The following is a 24,187-nucleotide window of genomic DNA, read 5'->3' as shown; positions in this document are numbered from 1 at the left end:
ATGTAGAGAACAATTGTACCATTTAAATCGCTTTTAAATATATTTTAAACAAGAAAAAATATTGTTTTTACAGCTGATTGAGGCTAGTCTACTTAAACCAAAAGGAAAAGGCTCAAGAGCGAGTCTTGCTGTTGCAATTCACCTAGCTTCCACGTAGGGGAGACATTCTGAGAAATATAAGTGTAGCACCTTTAAGGTTAATGTTAGGATTAGGTTTAAAATCTGATTTTATAACTTTGTGGCTGTGCCAGCTACTAACCTGTGCCTCTTAAGGGCAAAGTAATCTAATTACATTACTGATTTTGAGTAAAGTTACATTAATGATAAAAAAAGATTGACAGGTGACTAGTAATAAAGAAAAGTATCTTAACTACAATGTTTCTATACAAGAACAAGCAACTTAATGAAAGTTAAACACATCATGAATTACTCAGTGAATTACAGTTACAACGATGGCAAACACCCAGTACAGTACTTTTAGCTGTGATCAATAGCAATCCATGTCAATCTAGAAAGAATGTTGTTACAGCACTTTTAAGTGTAATTACTATGTCATTTCAATATTATTAAACATTTGGCAGGTATATCACGATTTCAGTTATTATAATGTTGTTATAGAGAAAAGTATTGTAATTACAATAATTATACACAGGAACAAACAACTTAATGTAAAGTGAAACACATTGTAAATGACTCAAGTAACTACTATGCAGATACTATGTGGCAATGATGGCAGACGCCAGTACTGTGCTTTTAGTTATGATTAATGGGAGTCCATCTCAGTCTAGGAAAAACATTGTTACAGCACCTTAAAGTAATAATTACTATATATTTTCAATATTATAACATTTTGGGAAAAAGTTTAGTTATTACAATGTCATTATAAAGTCAAATATTGAAAATAAAATGATTATACGCAGGTACAAGCAACTTAATGTAAACTTAACTGTGGAACGTGTACAGACCGCTCTCTCCACTGCACATCTGGAGCAAGCGTCAACCACTCACAATATTTTATTATTTTTGTTTAGAATTTACAACCAGAACAGGCAAAATCACGTTTATAGGGGTGGTTATGTAGCAGTTCCATGCGCCTCATTTCAGAAAACAGACAAACACATTTTTTTATATAAATTATTTACAGCGGGAACACGCTTTATCTTACTCTTACTTTCTCTCACATTATCTCTACCTAGTGTGTGTGTGTGTGTGTGTGTGTGTGTGTGTGTGTGTGTGTGTGTGTGTGTGTGTGTGTGTGTGTGTAAATGAGTGTGCATAGTCAGTGTTTATTTGAACTTATAAGTGATAGGGAGCAGTTCATAATGACTCTTCTCTTTATAGCATCGCTCACCTTTGCTGTCGCATTTTTGGTGATCCATCTTGCATATTGGTTGAGCGTCTCTTCTATGTTTTGGCTGTCAACATATAAAACATAAAGCAATTTATTAATGTGCTTGCTGAAATCTGAACACAATAGCATTTATTCTAAACATACACATATTTCCTTCTGCCATAACTCAAATAAAGCTTATGCCCGTAACCATAAGGTGGAGACCTGCACAATGAGGAAATCCTGCAATCGCTGTAAGGAAATCCATCTCACCGTGTTGCATGATGTAATTCCCCAAGCACAGAAAGAGCAGAGTTTGCTCATGGTAGGAGCTGCAAAGGAGCTGTACCTCGACCAACAAAAATTGTCTCCAAGGGTCATGTTGAAGGTGGTCAAGGTCACACTGCAAAGTGAAGGTAGAAGCATTGATACATTCGCCGTTCTAGATGATGGGTCAGAAAGAACACTCATTCTCACGGCGGCCACCCGTCAGCTTAACCTGGAGGGGACCCCTGAGACCCTTAATCTCAGAACGGTGCGACATGATGTTATCCAAATGAAAGGCTCTGCTGTGACCTTTAGCATTTCACCTTCAGGAAACCGTAACGTAGCCTATAAGATCACCAATGCCTTCACGGCAGATGGCTTGAATCTCGCAGAGCACTCCTGCCCGGTAAGTGTTCTACAGAAACAATATCCTCATCTACGAGGATTGCCTCTTCCTAACCTGGCCAGAGTAGCACCACTTATCCTGATTGGGTCAGACCACCCACATCTCAACAACCCGACTGAGCCTATACGAGTTGGACCGGAAGGAGGGCCCATTGCTGGCCATACATCCTTGGGTTGGGCTGTGCAAGGTCCAGCCCATCTACTTCTCTCCACCCAAGCTGTACAGTCACAGGAAGTCCTCTTCACCAGAAGCAATCCAGATCCATCCCCCTGTGCAGCCACTGACCTCCTTCGGAATGTTGAGATGCTCTGGAAGATGGACACCTTCTCCAACCGGAAGCTACAGGAGGTCACTAGCTCGAAACATGACTCCTATGCATTAGACCTCCTGGAGAAGAGCACCACCACCACTGAAATGGATGGCGTTCACAGGTATGCGACCCCACTGCTGAACGGAGCGACGCTTGGTGAAGAATCCTGAGCTTGCAGAAGTTCATAACCGAGAGATTCATAACCTTGTGAAGGCAGGCTACGTCACTGAAGTGACAGCTCATGAAGAGGGAAACGCACTCCGTGAATCCTGGTATCTCCCTCACCATGTTATCCAGCAACACGATGGGAAGTACAGACTTGTCTTCAACTGTTCATTCCAAGCTGCTGGTCAAAGCCTGAATGACTGTCTACTCCCCGGTCCAACCTTAGGTCCTTCCTTGCTCGGTGTCCTTCTCCGGTTCCGGCAGCAATCTGCAGCCATCAGTGGAGACATTAAAGCCATGTTCCATCAGATTCGTCTGCTGCCTTCTGACTCCACACTGCTCCGGTTCATATGGCGAGATATGGAACGAGATTCAGAGCCCACAATCTATGAATGGCAGGTTCTCCCATTTGGCAACACCTGCAGTCCTTGCTGTGCCATATACGCTCTGTAGAGACACGCACGGGAGCATCCAGACAGTGACCCAGAAGTATTGGATTCAGTGGAAAATGCCTTCTATGTGGATAACTGCTTACAGAGCGTCCCATCCACGGCTGAAGCGAAAGCACTCCTTGATAAAGTATGGAATCTCCTGTCCAAAGGGGGATTTAAGGTCCGACAGTGGGCTAGTAACAGACCTTGACTCCCTCATGTTGAGGAAATTGAATAGGAGTCTATGGGAGCTTTTGGGGTATTAAAAGGTCTGTAACATAAAATGTAAAAGTAGTATTAAGAAGAAGAGTCATAGCTGGAAATAGAATGTAACCCTGGACAGAATACAGTTCAAGTGGTGATAATAGTTTTAAATGTTTTCACAGTAGATAGGAAGAACAGAAAGTGGGCAGAAGAGGAATAATAAGCACACTAATAAGTACTGTATGCAGAATAACATAAGTGTTATGTTACTATAATACCTCCACGAGATTACCTAATTTCCTTTCTGCATGAATTCTGCCAAGCCAATCAGGCAGTAGGCTACACTGGCAGCACATTTCTGCCGAAATTGGATCATGAATGCATTTGTGAACCTGGGCCCGCCCCTTTTCTGATGTGAAATGACACATTTATGAATAGCAGTGTTCAAGTCGCATACACAGAGTCATATTTGCCTAATTTGGCGTGAACAAAACCAAGACACTTAGGAAGACTTCTTAAAACCTGTCTGAGGAAACAAGGTCAGAGGAATTTGTAGCTATCATCATTATCATCATCTTACTTACTAGCACTCGTATTGGATGTGAAAGTTCTCTGTCCCTTAGTTTAAAACAAAACTTTAAAGATGCCATTAAACAATGCAAATTAACTTACCAACAGAAGAGGCAGGACTTGGTCTTAGGGATAGAATCTGACCCCCTTTACTGTACTCAGAGAAATAAAGAGAACATTCAGGCTAATGTCAGCCAATAGATGATTGGTTACAGTCATTATCGGTGACTGGCTGTGAAATAAGCCACCTTCTCTTCTTTAATGACAAATTGGGTTGGCTTGACAGCAATTATGTTGGCAAAAACCTACAGATATGGAAACAGACTACAGACATTATCTTACCATACAACTGGAAAACAGTTTTGCGGAGGAAGTGCTGCTCTTCTTCCAAAGCATCCATCTTGATCTTCATCTTTTCAGTTGTATGGTCAGAGGGACTTGATACAGACACAAAAATTAAAACAAAGAGCATTCGTCAAAATGTTATAAGATATTATACAGAACAACTTTTTAAAGATTTTATTAAACAATGCAAACACAATGACCAACAGATGAGGCAGGACTTGGTTGTCCTAGAGAGGGAGTCTGACCCCCATGTCGAAAATCCTAAATTAAATATAGAATTGGCTTCATATTTCGCAAAACAAAGACTCCTTCACTTAAGCTGCTAAATATACCTGACTATAAAACTGACTATCCAATAAAACTGACTATCCTGTAGTCTATCACAGTGCCATATGTTTTGTCACCAAAGCCCCATATACTACCCACCAGTGCGACTTGTATGCTCTCATTGGCTGGCCCTCACTTTATATTGGTCGCCAAACCCACTGACTCCAGGTCATCTATAAGTCTTTGCTAGCTAAAGCCCTGTCTTATCTCAGCTCACTGGTCACCATAGCAACACCCACCCATAGCACACGCTCCAGCAGGTATATTTCACTGGTCATCCCCAAAGCCAACTTCTCCTTTGGCCACCTTTCCTTCCAGTTCTCTGCTGCCAATGACTGGAACAAATTGCAGAAAATCACTGAAGAAGGAGACATATCTCCCTCGCTAACTTTAAGCATCAGCTGTCAGAGCAGCTTACCGATGATTGCACCTGTAAACAGCCCATCTGTAAATAGCCCATCTGTAAATAGCCCATCTGTAAATAGCCCATCCAACTACCTCATCCTCATATTGTTATATATTTTTTGCTCCTTTGCACCCCAGTATCTCCACTTGCACATCATCTTCTGCACATCTATCACTCCGCTGTTAATGCTAATGTCACACCCTGATCTATTTTACCTGTCCTGGTTATTGCCTCCACCCCCTTCAGGTGTCGCTTGTTTTCCCCAGTCTATTTATCCCTGTGTTTCCTGTCTCTCTGTGCCAGTTCGTCTTGTATGTCCAAGTCAAGCAGTGTTTTTCCCATTCTCCTGCATTTTGCATTCTCCTTTTTCTAGTCCTCCCAGTTTTGACCCTTGCCTGTTTCTGGACTTTGTACCTGCCTGCCTGACCATTCTGCCTGCCTTGACCATGAGCCTGTCTGCCCCTCTGTACCTCCTGGACTCTGACCTGGTTTTGACCTTTTTGCCTGTCGACAACCATTCTCTTGCCTACCCCTTTGGATTAATAAACATTGTAAGACTCCAACCATCTGCCTCCTGTATCTGCATCTGGGTCTCGCCTTGTGCCTTGATAGCTAAATTGTAAATATTTCACCATTACAACCTATTTCTTGCCTTACCTCCCTAATCTTACTACCTTTGCACACACTGTATATTGCTGTTTCTATTGTGTTATTGACTGTACGTTAGTTTATACCATGTGAAACTCTGTGTTTGTGTCTCACTACCTTGTTTTATCTTGTAAATGAGAACTTGTTCTCAACTGGCCTACCTGGTTAAGTAAAAAAATGAAATAAAAATGTCCTAAAGGGAGAAACAAAGAGAACATTCAGGCTAATGTCAGCCAACAGATGATTGGTTACAGCAGGGATTGGCCTGCCCTTTTTACAATGTATAGCCTGGTTGATGCACAGATCTGTGATACACACAAACAGGTCGGATAACCATTCTTTCCTCCGCAATATTCAAAACACAAACAATCAAGATGGATTTAGGGCCTACCTACTGTAATAACACGTTTAAAACATGGTTGAGCCGTTGGTCTGTATGGGTCGATCTGTGTTTACTGATCCGTAGTCAGTAATGTCCAACCTCAACAGCACTACTTGTGTGCTGAATAGGTATTTTCCATGAATGACACTGCATGCTTATTACCTGTGTTGTAGGTTAAGTATGAATGCGTCTGACACGGGTTAAACTCACTTCAAATATACAGGGAAAAAACCTTGTTTCTTGATGTGAAATGGGTATAAGTATTTGCACAGGGCAAGGCTCCCACCACCCTCTCTAATCAATTCATTATTGCCGCACTTCTGAACTGAGCAAATTTGTTAAAACATATAATAGAAATACCTGATTTACATTTGTATTCAGACCCTTTGCTATGAGTTTCAAAACATTTCTGCAGCTTTGAAGGTCCCCAAGAACACAGTGGCCTCCATCTTTCTTCCGCCCAGCCAAACTGAGCATTCAGGGGAGCAGGACCTCGGTCAGGGAGAGGTGATCAAGAAACCGATGGTCACACTGACAGTGCTCTAGAGTTCCTCGCTGGAGATGGGAGAACCTTCCAGAAGGGCAACCATCTCTGCAGCACTCCACCAATCAGGCCTTTATGGTAGAGTGGCCAGATGGAAGCAACTCCTCAGTAAAAGCACATGACAGCCCACTTGAGTTTGCCAAAAGGCACCTAAAGACTCTCAGACCATGAGAAACAAGATTCTCTCGTCTGATATTCAATCAATCCCTATCCCAATCTACTGTTACCACATGCTTCAAGAGGGCCACCATTGTTCCTGTTCCCAAGAAAGCTAAGGTAACTGAGCTAAACGACTGTCGCCCCGTAGCACTGACTTCCGTCATCATGAAGTGCTTTGAGAGACTAGTCAAGGATCCTATCACCTCCACCCTACCTGACACCCTAGACCCACTTCAATTTGCTTACCACCCCAATAGGTCCACAGACGACGCAATCGCAACCACACTGTACACTGCCCTAACCCATCTGGACAAGAGAAAAATATATATGTATGTATGTATATATGTAAGAATGCTGTTCACCGATTACAGCTCAGCATTTAACACCATATAGCACCCTCCAAACTCGTAATTAAGACCCTGGGTCTAAATCCCGCCCTATGCAACTGGGTCCTTGACTTTCTGACGCACCACCCCCAAGTGGTGAGGGTAGGAAACAACTTCTCCATCCCGCTGATCCTCAAAACTGGGGCACCACAAGGGTGCGTTCTCAACCCTCTCCTGTACTCCCTGTTCACCCATGACAGCGTGGCCATGCACGCCTCCAACTCAATCATCAAGTTTGTAGACAACACTACAGTGGTAGTGATTACCAACAACGACAAGACAGCCTACAGGGAGGTGGTGAGGGCCCTCGGAGTGTGGTGTCAGGAAAACAACCTCACACTCAACATCAAAAAAACAAAGGAGATAATCGTGGAATTCAGGAAACAGCAGAGGGAGCACCCCCTATCCACATTGACAAAACAGTAGAGGAGAAGGTGGAAAGTTTTAAGTTCCTCGGCGTACACATCACAGGCAAACTGAAATGGTCCACCCACACAGACAGTGAAGAAGGTGCAACAGCGCCTCTTCAACCTCAGGAGGCTGAAGAAATTTGACTTGTCACCGAAAACACTCACAATTTTTTAAAGATGCACAATCGAGAGCATCCTGTCGAGCTGTATCACCGCCTGGTACGGCAACTGCACCGCCCTCAACTGCAAGGCTCTCCAAAGGGTTGTGCGGTCTGCACAACGCATCACCGGGGGCAAACTACCTGCCCTCCATGACACCTACAACACCCGATGTCACAGGAAGGCCAAACAGATCATCAAGGACAACAACCATCCGAGCCACTGCCTGTTCACCCCGCTATCATCAAGAAGGCGAGGTCAGTACAAGTGCATCAAAGCTCGGACCGAGAGATTGAGAAACAGCTTCTAACTCAAGGCCATCAGACTGCTAAACAGCTATCACTAACTCAGAGAGGCTGCTGCCCACATTGATACCCGATCACTGGACACTTTAATAAATTGATCACTAGTCACTTTGAACAATGGCACTCTAAATAATTCCACTTTAATAATGTTTACATATCTTACATTACTCATATCACATGTACAGTTGAGTTTACACACTTAGGTTGGAGTTATTAAAACTTGGTTTTCAACCACTCCACACATTTTTTGTTAACAAACTATAGTATTGACAAGTTGGTTAGGATATCAACTTTGTGCATGACACAAGTAATTTTTCCTAACAATTGTTTACAGACAGATTATTTCACTTATAATTCACTGTATCACAATTCCAGTGGGTCAGAAGTTTACATACACTAAGTTGACTGTGCCTTTAAATAGCTTGGAAAATTACAGAAAATTATGTCACGGATTTAGAAACTTCTGATAGGCTAATTGACATCATTTGAAAACAGCAAAGGACCTTGTGAAGATGCTGAAGGAAGCAGGTACAAAAGTATCTATATCCACAAAAAAACATGTCCTATATCGACATAACCTGAAAGGGCACTCAGCAAGGAAGAAGCCACAGCTCCAAAACCTCCATAAAAAAGCCAGATTACGGTTTGCAACTGCACATAGGGAAAATATTGTACTTTTTGGAGAAATGTCCTCTGGCCTGAAGAAAAAAAAACAGAACTGTTTGGCCATAATGACCATCGTTATGTTTTTAGGAAAAAGGGGGAGGCTTGCAAGCCGAAGAACACCATCCCAACCGTGAAGCACGGGTGTGGCAGCATCATGTTGTGGGGATGCTTTGCTGCAGGAGGGACTGGTGCACTTCACAAAATAGATGGCATCATGAGGTAGGAATATTATGTGGATATATTGAAGCAACATCTCAAGACATCAGTCAGGAAGTTAAAACTTGGTCACAAATGTGTCTTCCAAATGGACAATGACCTCAAGCATACTTCCAAAGTTGTGACAAAATGGCTTAAGGACAACAAAGTCCAGGTATTGGAGTGGCCATCACCAAGCCCTGACCTCAATCCTATAGATAATTTGTGGGCATAACTGAAAAAGCGTGTGCGAGCAAGGAGGCCTACAAACCTGACTCAGTTACACCAGCTCTGTCAGGAGGAATGGGCCAAAATTCACCCAACTTATTGTGGGAAGATTGTGGAAGGCTCCCCAAAACATTTGACCCAAGTTAAACAAAAAAGGCAATGCTACCAAATACTAATTGAGTGTATGTAAACTTCTGACCCACTGGGAATGTGATGAAAAAAAATAAAGCTGAAATAAATAATTCTCTCTACTGTTATTCTGACATTTCACATTATTAAAATAAAGTGGTGATCCTAACTGACCTAAAACAGGGAATCTTACTAGGATTAAATGTCAGGAATTATGAAAAACTGAGTTTAAATGTATTTGGCTAAGATGTATGTAAACTTCCGACTTCAACTGTATGTAGTTAAATAGCGAATGGAGGATGCTTTCCAGTGGTTTATTTTTATGTCTGCCAAGTAGGCTATATTCCTTTTGTAAATAGAAGCAATGTGCTTAATATTAGGAAAGTTGAGAAATAAATATAGTAGGCCTAGCATATAGAAAGCTGATGGGATCATCTTCTTTTTAATTGAGGGCATCTGTTTTCTCACTCAATTGCATAGCTATAGAAATGTTGCACAACATGAGTTCATGGGTTGTCATGAAGTGTTTGATTAGATTTTTGATTCCATTTGTATTAAATTCAGAGTGATTAGAGGGACAATAGAGTGCTGAGGACCAGGCAGTTAGCAAGTTTGGTAGGTTACTAATGACCATCAGCATCAGAGCTTGGAAAAGCCCAACTACCATGACTAAACGGTCACATGGAATTTGACTGTCATGACTCGTTACCGCCGGTGTTGTGGTAATATGGTCACCGTAACAGCCTTAATCCACACACACCCAAACGGTTGTGAAGAGAGCACGACAGCGCCTCTTGTCCCTCAGGAGGCTAGAAGAATTGACATGGACCCTCAGATACTGTTAGTATAATTTAATTATGCCAATGTGCTTTCATCAATTGAAAGCCCTTAATCTATTTTATGAGAATTTGTAAGATTTCTTGTTTGCATAAAATAGACGCAGACCAGTCTTTAAATAATATGTAATAGAATTTATTCTCGGAGCGCGCTACCACTTAAACACATGCATCAGTTTATATACAGATCATCATGTCATTTCACTTTTCTCTCTGCTACCACACAGCAAGCGGTATCAGTGCATCCAAGTCTAGAACCAACATGACCCTGAAAAGCTTCTACCCCCAAGCCGTAAGACAGCTAAACAAGACTGCTAAATAGCTAACAAAATGGCCACCTGCATTGACACTTTTTTTTAACTGACTGTCTTGCACGGACTCTATGCACACACGCTGGATTCTACCCACACACTTAGACATACTTACACAGACACCCCAACACACACAAACACACACACTACATATGCCCACACACACATAACATGCACACACATGCATTCTGACACCACACACACACTCTGCATTGTTAGAAAAGGAACCATAAGTAAGCACTTCACTGTTAGTCTACATCTGCGTTTTACGACGCATGTGACAAATAAAATTGGATTTGAAATGACTGCTGCATGTTGACATAACGGTTTCTGTGAAAATGCTGCAAAATATGTTCACATGGCTAGAGCCTGCACATGTAATGCAAAAATAATGTATTTTAAAAGCGAATCATAACACCGGTCCATGGCGAGGGAACAGCCAACAGTGTTTAGGTGAAGGCAGACACATCTGTGGTCTAAACAAGAGGTGACAGAGATAAGTACGCGCTGGCTGTGAAATATGATTAGAGCTAAGCCCTTGATTTCAAGGAGCATGGCACAAACAATGCATTTCCCCAACCCACACAGGTCACCGCTTTTCGAGTGGAAAGGAACGAAAGGTTAGATAGAACTAGAAAGTGAGTGTTGTGGAGAAATGAGAGGAATGTGACATTGACGAAGGAAGTGGTGTATCTTAACAATCAGACAATAAAGCACCTTTTAAATAGAAACAATTATGTCCAGTGAAAACCATCAGTCCAGTGTTTTGTTTTTATTTTCAAATACATCTCGCTCTTGGACACTGAGGCCTTGCATGATTTATTGAGTTACGTGCTCCTATAATTACCAGTCTGGATTTGGCCATGAAATGTAATGTACTGTCATATTGAAATACAGCAGTTCCAAATTCAAATAATTATCTTCTATTGTGCACTCAAATGTAATTGATAACAGTGTGACTCATTTCGCAGTTGTCTCTGAAGGACAGATCACTCTATATTTGAATAAACTCTTCCCAGAGGCTACAGTAATTATGTATAATCACAATGGAGGTAATGGACTACAGTACTATGTAGTTGAAGATAATTTGACAAAAGATTCCTCATGCCATGATTTTAAAATCTTTGAGAGAAAATAGAAGAAACTTGCTAGTAAGAGCAATGTGCGGGTTCCTTATTTTTTCTCTCATGTTATTAAACTGTTACCATGCACCTGCAACAACGATTGCTCAGATGTGCGAGTGCCTTTTACATTTTAAATATCAAATCTTCCACATCATCTGTGAAAAGCGAGAGTGAGTGCAGTTTTCATTCATATTTTCTATTCTGTATATGCTAACCATACTCTGTCTTTAGTTTTTTCACTGATCATCTACGTACATCATTTCTAATTTCATATCCTTATGTAATGATATTTATGTGTGCTTGTGTGTGTGTATCGTTCTCTGTGATCCATCCATCCTCTGATGCAGCTTCTAAAGTACTTTTCCCCAGGGTTGCGGTCCCCTGAGTGGCCCCACACAGAGAACAGAAGGGGCCTGGCGAAGCCCCATCTCTACACTCACTGACCCACACATACCCATCTGGTCATCAGTGCACCGGGAAACAGAGAGGACACACATGAAAGCACTGTGCAAACATGGCACAGGAGGGTGGACCTTTACACAGTACAATACTGTAGGTGAAAATGGGCAATATTTTTGTGTTGAGTAACTAATGCTGAGATAAACTAATGCCAGATTAAACTCAATACAGTAAAATTGCTAGAGGAAAATGTGCAGGATTTTGTTTTGAGACGCACAGGACAACCTTACTAAAATATGTCAATATTAGGGGAATAAATGTGTTTTAATTTATCTAAAAAGTAAATAGACAGTAAACACATTGCAATAGTGATGATTTGTTGGACATAATTTCTAAAGGTTAAAGATGGTTTAACAGGTCTCATTTTTATTGGTGTTCTCCTCCCCCTGTTGTTATCTCAAGCAAATATCCCCAATAACTTTCACAGTTTGCACTGTTGCTTCAAACTCGTGCCGTGGCCTCCAATAAGGTATTGTATCATTTGGAATGCGGCTCATACTTTATAAATCAGTGGGAGAAGGCAGTACAACCAAGACTACACGCACGTCTCTTCCCATTGCTTATCGTTTCCAAGCCCCCTTCCAAGAATATTCCACAGACAATTCAAACCTTTCATATGAATGGGAGCTTTTACTGTTCATATATGAGTGACAAAAAATTATTCTCTCCGGTCTCTGGAATGGATCCAATTTAGGAGATAATAAGGGAAAATGCAATTAGCCTAAACTTTCTAAATCAGTAACAGAATTACAGAGGGATTCTCACAGTTGTTCCAATTTATCACATTTGTCTAATTATTACTGTCACCCCGGAGATTACTTTACACTTGTTATTGTGTGCTGAATTAAATGAGGATCATGTCATTACTTGTAGGCTATTATTAACAAATAGTTCATTTCAGGCACACATGTGAATGGTAAAATAACAGTGACATCCTAACAAAATGTCATCATTGAACACCAAGGCCCACTGGGTAACACAGCCCTGTTATTTTCAATTAATTAAAGTCTACAAAAGAGTCAGCAACCACATTGTTTTGAATGAAATTGACAGTTAAACTTATAAGGATCTGATCCTGCCTGTAGCTCAGGACCTGATGCAAGGATATGCATATTCTTGATACCATTTGAGGAAACACTTTGAAGTTTGTGTAAATGTGAAATTAATGTAGGAGAATATAACACATTAGATCTGGTAAAAGATAATACAAAGAAACATATATATTTTTTGTACCATCATCTTCGAAATGCAAGAGAAAGGCCATAACGTATAATTCCAGCCCAGGCGCAATTTAGATTTTGGCCACTAGGTGGAAGCAGTGTATGTGCAAAGTTTAAACTGATCCAATAAACCATTGTTCATCTGTTCAAAATGTTGTATCAAGACTGTCCAAATGTGCCTAATTGGTTTATTAATACACTTTCAAGTTCATTATTGAGCACTGTAAATTGGACAGTGCAGTTAGATTAACAAGAATTCAAGCTTTCTGGCCATATCAGATACTTCTATGTCCCACGGGGGGGGGGGGGGACCGATCCCGTAGAGGGTAATTATCATCTACATTAGAAATACATGTCCCAGTTCCTACTGCTGTCCATTTTAGTGTGACTTTATGTCATGTCTGGTTCTGATGTTATTTCTGAAGTATTGTATTTTATGACTGACTGTCATACAAACAATTTTTGGGGGTTATGTCCAGTGTTGTTTGGCTTTTAATTTTGTAACCCTTATTTTACCAGGAAAATTGACTGAGAACACATTCTCATTTACAACAATGACCTGGGGAATAGGTACAAGGGATGAATGAGCCAATTGTAAGCTGGGGATGATTAGGTGGCCATGAAGGCCAGATTTGGAAATTAGCCAGGACACCGGGGTTAACACCGCTACTCTTACGATTTAAACATTTTAGATTTAACCTTTATTTAACTAGGCAAGTGAGTTAAGAACAATTCTTATTTACAATGACGGTCTACCCCGGCCAAACCTGGACGACGCTGGGTCAATTGTGCGCCGCACAATGGGACTCCCAATCACGGCCGATCATACTGTTTACCAGGGGGCAGGGCTACTGACGTTAAGGCTACGTTAAGGCTGCCTCTGGCCCCCTCCCAGTTAGGGGGAGTGATGAGCTCTACAGCAGAGTCTCACAACTCAATCGATGGTTGAAAACTGTTTTCTGCCCCTCCCAAAATATAGAATTTGTAGATAATTGGCCATCTTTCTGGGACTCACCCACAAACAGGACCAAGCCTGGCCTGTTGAGGAGTGACGGACTCCATCCTAGCTGGAGGGGTACTCTCATCTTATCTACAAATATAGACAGGGCTCTAACTCTCCTAGCTCCACAATGAGATAGGGTGCAGGACAGGCAGCAGGCTGTTAGCCAGCCTGCCAGGTTAGTGGAGTCTGACACTAGCACCGTCAATGTAGTCAGCTCAGCTAACCCCATTGAGACCGTTTCTGTGCCTCGACCTAGGTTGGGCAAAACTAAACATGGAGGTGTTCGCCTTGTTCGCCTCACTGGAAAAAAGACCTCCTCCATTCCTGCCATTATTAAAAGAGATTGTGATACCTCACATCTCAAAATAGGGCTACTTAATGTTAGATCCCTCACTTCCAAGGCAGTTATAGTCAATGAACTAATCACTGATCATAATCGTGATGTGATTGGCCTGACTGAAACATAGCTTAAGCCTGGTGAATTTACTGTGTTAAATGAGGCCTCACCTCCTGGTTACACTAGTGACCATATCCCCCGCGCATCCCGCAAAGGCGGAGGTGTTGCTAACATTTATGATAGCAAATTTCAATTTATAAAAAAAAAAGTGTTTGTCTTTTGAGCTTCTAGTCATGAAATCTACACAGCCTACACTTTTTATAACTACTGTTTACAGGCCTCTTGGGCCATATACAGCGTTCCTCACTGAGTTCCCTGAATTCCTATTGGACCTTGTAGTCATGGCAGATAATGTTCTAATTTCTGGTGACTTTAATATTCACATGGAAAAGTCCACAGACCCACTCCAAAAGGCTTTTGGAGCCATCATTGACTCAGTGGGTTTTGTCCAAAATGTCTCCGGACCTACTCACTGCCACAGTCGTACTCTGGACCTAGTTTTGTCCCGTAGAATAAATGTTTTTCCTCAAAATCCTGGACTATCGGACCACCATTTTATTACGTTTGCAATCGCAACAAATAATCTGCTCAGACCCATACCACAGATCATCAAAAGTCGTGCCTGTCCAGACTCCCTCCGTCTACCCAAGGACGTCAGAGTACAAAAATCGGTTTATCACCTAACTGAGGAACTCAATTTAACCTTGCGCAATATCCTAGATGCAGTCGCACCCCTAAAAACAAAAAACCTTTGTCACAAGAAACTAGTTCCCTGGTATACAGAAAATGCCTGAGCTCTGACGTAAGCTTTCAGAAAATTGGAACGGAAATGGCGCCACACCAAACTGGAAGTCTTCCGACTATCTTGGAAAGACAGTACCATGCAGTATTGAAGAGCCCTCACTGCTGCTCGATCATCCAAAATTTATTTTTGATACTGTCGCAAAGCTAACTAAAAAAAAAAGAGAGAATGGCTTTCACTTCAGAAGTGAAAAATTCATGAACTTCTTTGAGGAAAAGATCATAATCATTAGAAAGCAAATTACAGACTCCTCTTTAAATCTGCATATTCCTCCAAAGCTCAGTTGTCCTGAGTCTGCACAACTCTGCCAGGACCTAGGATCAAGGGAGACACTCAAGTGTTTTAGTGCTATATCTCTTGACACAATTATGAAAATAATCATGGCCTCTAAATCTTCAAGCTTGCATACTGGACCCTATTCTAACTAAACTTTCTGAAAGAGCTGCTTCCTGTGCTTGGCACTCCTATGTTGAACATAATAAACGGCTCTCTATCCACCGGATGTGTACCAAACTCACTAAAAGTGGCAGTAATAAAGCCTCTCTTGAAAAAGCCAAACCTTGACCCCAAAAATATAAAAAATTCTCGGCCCATATCGATTATCCCATTCCTCTCAAAACAAAATGTAAAGGCTGTTGTGCAGCACCTCACTGCCTTCCTGAAGACAAACAGGTATACGGAACGCTTCAGTCCGGTTTTAGACCCCATCATAGCACTGAGACTGCACTTGTGAAGGTGGTAAATTACCTTTTAATGGCATCAGACCGAGGCTCTGCATCTGTCCTCGTGCTTATAGACCTTAGTGCTGCTTTGATACCATCGATCACCACATTCTTTTGGAGAGATTGGAAACCCAAATTGGTCTACATGGACAAGTTCTGGCCTGGTTTAGATCTTATCTGTCAGAAAGATATCAGTTTGTCTCTGTGGATGGTTTGCCCTCTGACAAATCAACTGTAAATTTCGGTGTTACTCAAGGTTCCGTTTTAGGACAACTATTGTTTTCACTATATATTTCACCTCTTGGTGATGCCATTCAGAAACATAACGTTAACTTTCACTGCTATGGGGAGGACACACAACTGTACATTTCGATGAAACATGGTGAAGCCCCAAAATTGCCCTCGCTGGAAGCCTGTGTTTCAGACATAAGGAAGAGGATGGCTGCAAATGTTCTACTTTTAAACTCAGACAAAACAGAGATGCTTGTTCTAGGTCCCAAGAAAAAAAGAGATCTTCTGTTGAATCTGACAATTAATCTTGATGGTTGTACAGTCGTCTAAAATAAAACTGTGAAGGACCTCAGCGTCACTCTGGACCCTGATCTCTCTTTTGACGAACATATCAAGACCATTTCGAGGACAGCTTTTTTCCATCTACGTAACATTGCAAAAATCAGAAACTTTCTGTTAAAAAATGATGCAGAAAAATGTAGCCATGCTTTTGTCACTTCTAGGTTAGACAACTGCAATGCTCTACTTTCCGGCTACCCGGATAAAGCACTAAATAAACTTCAGTTAGTGCTGAACACGGCTGCTAGAATCTTGACTAGAACCAAAACATTTGATAATATTACTCCAGTGCTAGCCTCTCTACACTGGCTTCCTGTTAAGGCAAGGGCTGACTTCAAGGTTTTACTGCTAACCTACAAAGCATTACATGGGCTTGCTCCTACCTATCTTTCCGATTTGGTCCTACTGTACATACCTACACGTACCCTACGGTCACAAGACACAGGCCTCCTAACTGTCCCTAAAATGTCTAAGCAAACAGCTAGAGGCAGGGCTTTCTCCTATAGAGCTCCATTTTTATGGAATGGTCTGCCTACCGATGTGAGAGACGCAGACTCGGTCTCAACCTTTAAGTCTTTATTGAAGACTCATCTCTTCAGTAGGTCCTATGATTGAGTGTAGTCTGGCCCAGGAGTGTGAAGGTGAACGGAAAGGCTCTGGAGCAACGAACCGCCCTTGCTGTCTCTGCCTGGGCCGTTCCCCTCTCTCCACTGGGATTCTCTGCCTCTAACCCTATTACAGGGGCTTAGTCACTGGCTTACTGGTGCTCTTCCATGCCGTCCCTAGGAGGGGTGCATCACTTGAGTGGGTTGAGTCACTGGGTTGGCGCCCCCTTGGGTTGTGCCGTGGCGGAGATCTTTATGGGCTATACTCGGCCTTGTCTCAGGATGGTAAGTTGGTCTTTGAAGATATCCCTCTAGTGGTGTGGGGGCTGTGCTTTGGAAAAGTGGGTGGGGTTATATCCTGCATCTTTGGCCCTGTCCGGGCGTATCGTTGGATGGGGCCACAGTGTCTCCCGACCCCTCCTGTCTCAGCCTCCAGTATTTATGCTGCAGTAGTTTATGTGTCCTATGTGAATTTAAGTATGCTATCTCTTATTCTCTCTCTCTCTCTCTCTCTCTCTCTCTCTCTCTTTCTTTCTTTCTTTCTTTCTTTCTTTCTTTCTTTCTTTCTTTCTTTCTTTCTTTCTCTCTCTCTCTCGGAGGACCTGGCCTGATGACTCCTTGCTGTCCCCAGTCCACCTGGCCGTGCTGCTGCTCCAGTTTCAACTGTTCTGCCTGCGGCTATGGAACCCTGACCTGTTCACTGGACATGCTACCTGTTCCAGACCTGCTGTTTTCAACTCTCTAGAGACAGCAGGAGCAGTAGAGATATGATCGGCTATGAAAAGACAACTGACATTTACTTCTGAGGTGCTGACCTGTTGCACCCTCGACAACCACTGTGATTATTATTATTTAACCCTGCTAGTCATCTATGAACATTTTAACATCTTGGCCATGTTCTGTTATAATCTCCACCTGGCACAGCCAGATAGGACTGGCCACCCCTCACTGCCTGGTTCCTCTCTAGGTTTCTTCCTAGGTTCTGGCCTTTCCAGGGAGTTTTTCCTAGCCACCGTGCTTCTACAACTGCATTGCTTGTTTTTTGGGGTGGGGTTTCTGTACAGCACTTTGAGATATCAACCTGATGTAAGAAGGGCTTTATAAATACATTTGATTTGATACAGCCTGGATAAGTGTCATGGAATCTTTAGTGACCAGAGTCAGGACACCCGTTTAACATACCATCTGAAAGACGGCACCCTACAGTACACAGGGCAACATCCCCAATCAGTGCCCTGGAGCATTGGGTTATTTTCTTTTAGACCAGAGAAAAGGGTGCCTCCTACTGGCCCCACTGCAAGCCAGCAGTGGGATGGATGGTGGTATGCTGCTGGTCAATCCTCTCCACTCTCTTTCAAAGGTGTGTTACTGCCATCTTTTGGTTTGTGAGTTTCAGTAATAATATACAGGAGTGAGCAAGGTATTTATGTAATAACTGACTTTTCCACTAGATGGCACTATGTTCACTATTGATTATCATTCAAGCCTATATGGTATATGATTCAATCACTATAGATAATCTACAACTTGTTTCTGGTTATGTTCTGAGTCTCCGCCCTTTTCTGGAAGTGTGCACATGGGTTTAAAACCATATGAATGGTGTAAGCATTGGCAGTTTCCATCCACCATTGTAAAATCCATGCAAGAAAGTGTTTAAATGCACACTTTGGGAGAAGGGTGGATAATTGATATGCAGCTACTAATGGTCCCCAGAAAAGTGTCTTGTGAATTTAAATATCTGCTACAATTATTTTTGAATGGGAGCAATGAGTTTGAACAACAAAACACACAAACTCATTCAACCACAGATGAAACTACTATATTTTTTTACAGTCACTAGAACCCATTTCTCAATACTTAGGTCACTTTTTCAAAACTCTTCACACACTTCTAACCAACTTTCAGCTTTCACAGCAGTTAATTTCACATCCAAAATGCACTAAAACTACCAAAACACTTCATACATGTCTCAAATCAACTCATTCTCCTATAACACTAGCAAAGGTTGTCACCCAACAAGCACACTTTGTCACTCATAAAACAATGACCTAAAAAACTCTAACAGGTAGCATTACACAATGTTTTCTTTTGTAAAATGTCTTTACAAAACAAGAATGACACCTTTACTGTTTAGAATTCACTGCAGTATATGTTACATAAATGAATCAGACATGATGCAATATGCTTCAATATGTATTATGTCATTTTTTTGGCATTGAGTGATTCCAAAGTGCAAGAATTTGTATATACACACCATCTACCGATACAAATACAGTAGCAATGCTAGTCAACCCTGTCTTCTGCATTTGGCCACAGGTTCTGTGACTGCACGGGAATGGTGAAATCCCATATTGTCCCATACAATTACAAACGTTGGCCGATTTCGTCTCACTGCAACCCTTTCCTCACCTGTCACAACCCTTCCATAGAGGTCACCCAGGAATGAAATGAGACGCTCGGTGTTGTATGGCCCAATTAGAGGTTTGGGTAACAGCAATACATCAGAGGATATTGCTGCACACATTGTGATGTTGGCACCCCTCTGGCCCGGGACTTCCACTGTGGCTTTTTTCCAATCACATTCCTTCCTCGCCGCCATGTTTTGGCCGAGTTGAAACCAGCCTCATCCATAAAGATGAATATGTGGGGTGTTTGCCTGGCTTCAATGTCCTTTACTCTCTAAAATAAATCCAGAAGGCAACATAAGAGTTAGGCTATTACGGTAGTTTAGATTATACCTAAAAACATGCCATTGTGTGCCTCTGCCCTGTTTGGTTTTGTTCAAAACCAGTTCTATATTTTATAGTCATCTTACCTGGACTTATTGGTTCCTGAGTTGCTTGACTCGTTCAGAGTTCCTCTCAAAGGGGACAGTGTACAACTGCTTCATCCTGACTTGATGTTGTTTCAGGACTCTAGAAATAGTTATGCTTACATGGTGAATATTTCCAAATGTAACGTTGTCTGTCCCGAATCTCTTTTAGCATTCTGACATTGTTTCTCATGACCATATCAACGATTGCAACCCTACCTTATGGTGGCAGGGTAGCCTAGTGGTTAGAGCGTTGGACTAGAAACCAGAAGGTTGCAAGTTCAAACCCTGTTCTGCCCCTGAACAAGGCCGTCATTGAAAATAAGAATTTGTTCTTAACTGACTTGCCTAGTTAAATAAAAATAAATAATATTGCAGTTCCTGCACAGCAGTGAAAATCAATTACAATTACACACAAGTAGGTTTGGTGGCTTTGCTCAATTTACATCTGTACTGTTCAGTCAGATTCTTTTGCAGAATGAATGTCTTACCTGTTGTTTTAACAGAAATGTCTCACAATAGATGCCACTGTTGAGCGTTGCAGATTTGGCTGCACTCTCAGACCAGCCCCTCTCATTGATAGACCATGATTTATTACATCATCAATTATAGTAGCCCTAATCTCATCTGAGACTACAGCTCAGTCTTCTTCCACCACGAATATGTACTCCTCTCCCTCTCCCTCTCCCAGCCTCTCTTCTTTCTCTATCAGCCACTTCTCTATATCTGGCTGGGTCCATGTTTACATTACAATTGGAACAATTGGAATCAGCTGTGGTTGGCCTAATTGTTTTGATAGTATTTAATCTTTCAGATTTGAAATATATTTCAATACGGTATTACTATAGAAATGTAGGTAATTGCTGTGGATTGGGGTATAGTGCAGTGTTTTAACTGGGGTGCATTGGCTTTCATGTTTTTATTGCTTTAAAAAACATTGCATAAGTTGTTTTGTATTAAATGCACAGTCCTTTTTCTTCCACATAATGAATAGTCTTGTCAGTTATGGTCATTAGACTTCTGCTGTAAAGTTCTGAACATTGCACAGTATTGAATATCCCCCTTGAGGTTTTCTGCTGACGAGTCATTTTTATGGCACATAATTTATTAGCCCATTAATCTGGAGAACTGATAACCTTCAGGTTATGTCAAGGGAAAACAAAAATACAGAGAGTATGGAAAGAAGAAGAAGAAAAATAAGAAGATAATTAATAAAAGAAAGAAAGAATAAATTACATTTGATAATTGACCAATGTAAGTTCATTAAAGTATCATACAGTATGTTCTGTGTGTCATATAGTGTTATAACGGTTCCTTTCCCAAGTGGTATGTAGCTGAGAAATCACAATTTATTCTGAAAAAGTGTATTTTGGCTCAACTCATGTAGTGTAACCCAACAAACAAACATTGTTAGTAGATCTTCAGGTTTAGGGCTGTTGTACGTTCACTTAGAGAAAATCTGAATGAACTTGTGACAGTAATGCTTCAGTACAGCGACAGATTGAAATGGTGAGTTTTGTGCACAGAACTGTAAAAAGGGACCAAAACAGGAACCGCCCAACCTGTCAAGAGCCAGTGCATCAGAAGCATTGACCACTGAAAAGTCAGCTCTGCATAGGTTCTCATAAAACTCATCCATATTTCATCACATACATTAACCTTCATTCCCAGTACATTATTAATGGGTGCATTTTGGATGAAGTGGGGGTGGCGAGGCATTAAAAATATTTTTGGGACACAATTTCCCAACACACCACTGCACTTTATTACAGCACAGTCAGTCTGACAAACTGTTCATTCATGATCTACAAGAACAGATTATTATATTATCCAAAAGTAATTCCATGAAGCAATTTCATGAAAAGTATCATGTTAATTTACTTTGAATGTCATTCTGATCAAATCAGTTCAACTGTGAGGTGAAAAGGTCAGAAGGTGGCAGATAATGCAGAAATGTAACTTTATAAAACTGACATGATTATTACCTATTCTACATGACATATATGTGTTCTGCACAATTAATTTCTATCTGAATTATTTGTGACGCTGGATCCTCTTGCAGGCCCCTGATGTGTATTGCATGGACATAACACACGGAAGTGGATGTATGTGGGTTCTAAGAAGAGGACCAACATAAAAATAAACTTATAATGGACCTCTGGACTTTTGAATAATCAATTCAATAAGTGGATAAGTGTATCATATATAACTCACTGCAAGTGTACACTAGATTAGGGTTGCAAAGCTACCGGTAATTTCTGTAATTAACAGAAAATCTATGCCAATCTTTTGGAAATATGGTCATTTATACTTGATTTATTTTTATATCTGTGCCCATATTGTCAATGAGTTTTATAGTACAGTCATGGCCAAAAGTTTTGAGAATGACATAAATATTAATTTCCACAAAGTGTGCTGCTTCAGTGTCTTTAGATATTTTTGTCAGATGTTACTATGGAATACTGAAGTATAATTACAAGAATTTCATAAGTGTCAAAGGCTTTTATTGACAATTACATGAAGTTGATAATAAGAGTCAATATTTATAGTGCTGACTCTTTTTTTTAAGACCTCTGCAATCCGCCCTGGCATAATGTCAATTAACTTCTGGGCCACATCCTGATGGCAGCCCATTCCTGCATAATCAATGCTTGGAGTTTGTCAGAATTTGTGGGTTTTTGTTTGTCCACCCGCCTCTTGAGGATTGACCACAAATTCTCAATGGGATTAAGGTCTGGGGAGTTTCCTGGCCATGGACCCAAAATATCGATGTTTTGTTCCCCGAGCCACTTAGTTATAACTTTTGCCTTACGGCAAGTTTCTCCATCATGTTGGAAAAGGCATTGTTCATCACCAAACTGTTCCTGGATGGTTGGAGAAGATGCTCTTGGAGGATGTGTTGGTACCATTCTTTATTCATGGCTGTGTTCTTAGGCAAAATTGTGAGTGAGACCACTCCCTTGGCTGAGAAGCAACCCCACACATGAATGGTCTCAGGATGCTTTACTGTTGGCATGACACAAGACGGTAGCTTTATGGTAGCGCTCACCTTGTCTCCTCCAGAAGTCTTCGCCTCACTGTGGATGCAGATGCACTCACACCTGCCTGCTGCCATTCCTGAGCAAGCTCTGTCCTGGTGGTGCCCCGACCCCGCAGCTGATCCACTTTAGGAGACGGTCCTGGCACTTGCTGGACTTTCTTGGGTGCCCTGAAGCCTTCTTCACAACAATTGAACCGCTCTCCTTGAAGTTCTGGATGATCTGATAAATGGTTGATTTAGGTGCAATCTTACTGGCAAAAATATCCTTGCCTGTGAAGCCCTTTTTGTACAAAGGAATGATGACGGCACGTGTTTCCTTGCAGGTAATCATGGTTGACAGAGGAAGAACAATGATTCCAAGCATCACCCTCCTTTTGAAGCTTCCAGTCTGTTAATCAAACTCAATCAGCATGACAGAGTGATTGTCCTCGTCAACACTCACACCTGTGTTAACGAGAGAATCACTGACATGATGTCAGCTGGTCCTTTTGTAGCAGGGCTGAAATGCAGTGGAAATGTTTTTGGGGGATTCAAACCTCTTCATCCTACCCCCTCCTTTTTCGAACATTCTGTTAAAAATCGCGCAACATTTCAGCGTCCTGCTACTCATGCCAGGAATATAGTATATGCATATGATTAGTATGTGTGGATAGAAAACACTCTGAAGTTTCTAAAACTGGTTAAATCACGGCTGTGACTATAACAGACCGTGTGTTTCATCGAAAAGCGCAAGAAAAACTGGTCACTGAAAGCTGAAAAAAGTATCCATGCGCCACTTTCATGTATTGTTTAAAGGACACCAAATTTAATATGGACACGGATGCAATTCCTACAGCTTCCACACGTCCACAAAACGTCATTTTCATTGACAAAAATCCTTTGAGACATTACCAATAGATCCGTCATTCCATCCAGCCTACAACAATCGATTTTGGAAGATTGAAAAATGGACATTGTTTTCTTGAGTAGCTGCTATTGAATACAGATCGCCCAGTGATCAATTTGATCGCTTATTAACGTTTACAAATACCTAAAGTTGGGTTACAAAAGTAGGTTGAAGTGTTTTGTCAAAGAATATAGGCAACTTATATAATTTTTAAAAATGAGTGTTGGAAGAGAGCTTTTTTCCTGAACTAGACAGGCTATACAAATGGATATTTTGGGCATACATGGACGGATTTAATCGGGAAAAATACCAATTTGTGATGTTTATGGGACATATAGGAGTGCCAACAAAGAATATCATCAAAGGTAATGAATGTTTTATATTTTATTTCTGTGTTTTTGTATAGCGCCGGCTACACTAATTATTTT

At 41.3% G+C, this 24,187-nt stretch overlaps 1 long non-coding RNA gene across 1 annotated transcript; it reads right to left on the bottom strand.

The window, feature by feature from the left end:
* Positions 1-1,392: 1,392 nt before the first annotated feature.
* LOC139417222 (uncharacterized) lies at positions 1,393-4,114 on the bottom strand. Its single transcript, XR_011635170.1, has 3 exons — positions 4,026-4,114; positions 3,786-3,835; positions 1,393-1,415 (listed from the first exon to the last, which is right to left on the bottom strand). It is a non-coding gene; the product is annotated as an uncharacterized lncRNA (long non-coding RNA).
* Between the last annotated feature and the right edge of the window lie 20,073 nt (positions 4,115-24,187).

The sequence above is a fragment of the Oncorhynchus clarkii genome, chromosome 9 (genome assembly GCF_045791955.1).
Source record: "Oncorhynchus clarkii lewisi isolate Uvic-CL-2024 chromosome 9, UVic_Ocla_1.0, whole genome shotgun sequence".
NCBI classification, from domain to species: domain Eukaryota; kingdom Metazoa; phylum Chordata; class Actinopteri; order Salmoniformes; family Salmonidae; genus Oncorhynchus; species Oncorhynchus clarkii.
The sequence above is the reverse complement of the archived record's forward strand: the minus strand, read 5'-3'. Positions and strand labels throughout refer to the sequence as shown.